The sequence below is a fragment of the Elaeis guineensis genome, chromosome 1 (genome assembly GCF_000442705.2).
Source record: "Elaeis guineensis isolate ETL-2024a chromosome 1, EG11, whole genome shotgun sequence".
Lineage (NCBI taxonomy): Eukaryota > Viridiplantae > Streptophyta > Magnoliopsida > Arecales > Arecaceae > Elaeis > Elaeis guineensis.
The window spans coordinates 45,799,722-45,801,415 of record NC_025993.2 but is presented as its reverse complement, the minus strand read 5'-3'; positions in this window follow the sequence as shown (position 1 = coordinate 45,801,415).

Genomic DNA, 1,694 nt, shown 5'->3' with positions numbered 1-1,694 from the left:
ATCAGATGTTGAGGGGCTCTTCTCCTTGACTCCTACCATGTGTAGAGGTCCTCACTAGATCTTTTAAAATCTAGAACTAGTAAAAAGATGGTCTAAAAAAGGGATGGATAAGGATTCCTAGTAGGACTAGAACTCCTTATTGATTGCTGCCTTGTGCTGCACCTAGTTCTTCAAGGACTCTTTCTTTCCTCTTTCACATCCAACCAAATTATAATACCAATTGTTGGCAACCTTTCTTGGGGCGTAGAGACCTAGAACTAGTAGCAATTCACAAAAAAAGGGGTGTCCAAAAGGTTTGGAGGCATTTAGAAGCTTGGGTGGCAGCAATTTGAGGCTCACAAGGACTCCTGGGTGGCTAGGATTTTGGGTGCTTCTATGGAGTGCTACCCAAGATTTTTCCAAGAGATAGGGCGGCCACCAGAGAGGGAGAAAGAGAGTTAAGGAAAAAGGCTCTTTTCATTCTCTTGTCATTTGACCTAATTACATGTATATATATACCTATACAAATAGATCAAACCCTATCTCAAAAACTCCCATAGCTAACCCAATGTGATGGCACTTAATCCAAGCCCATATACATCCATGACTCGACATGCTCTCACCCTCTGTGATCCAAACCTAGCCCAAATATGAATTAGCCCATTTAAGACCCAAATCTACTGGGCCTCAGGACCCTCAAGGCCCCAATCTTTGGCCCTTAAGACCATGGAGGGCCAACCTCCACCTTAGGATCCAACCGGTCCTAGCTCTAAGATCCAAATCGGTCCTAGACTCATGAAGCCAACACCATAGCTCATCATCTGATCTCTCAAAGCTTGGGAGCACTATACCTGAGCCTACAAATGTAAGTATAGATGTCTTATCTGATTTCTATAGACATCTTATTTTGTTTTCATAAAAAATCTTTTCGTAGATATTTTCTTATCTTTTTCTTTTTTTTTTTTGTCAGAGATGTCCCTGTCATTTTGTGAATCTTGCTGGCTTAGCTTGATTTGGTCTTGATTTTTTAAATTTTTGATCATTCTTTTAGCATTTTAACACTACATATATTTACCTCAAATTAAAAAATTAACACTGCATAATTTAACTGGACTTTCAATGTAATAGAAAGAATCATTGCATCTTGAACTATCTAACATCGTTTTTTTTTTTTGACGCTGCATACTTTTAACTCAAATTCTAGTTCAAAACTGGTATTCAAAATCTTGATTTTTTTTTTTGGTTTTTTGTGTCTCTTTCTACGAGCAGTGCTCGCATAAAGCAAATCTCAAATAAGAGTTATACGGCCGCGTCCATTTGAGTATCTCCTCTCCACCCCCACCTCTCCGGACGGAAAATACTTTTTACTGTATCATTGTACATTGATGCCGCGTTTTTTGACTTGCAAACGGTCCCCGAACTCGCTCTACCGGCCCTCCCTCTGCCGTCCCCTTCTTCCCCAGTGAAAGGGAGCAGGAACGGGAACGCAAGGGGATCGAGCCCTTCTCCTCCAAGGAATGGGAACGGGGACGGGAGCGCGCGCGAGTGGAGCCCTTCTCCCCTAGGGATCGGGAAAGGGAAAGGGAACGGGAACGCAAGGGGAGCCCTTCACCCCATGGGAATGGGGACGCGGCCCGGGGTGGTCGTGGAGCGTCGCGGTGCTATATATGGCGGTGGTGGGAGAGAGAGAGAAGGAAAGGTTCCTGCGATGAGGT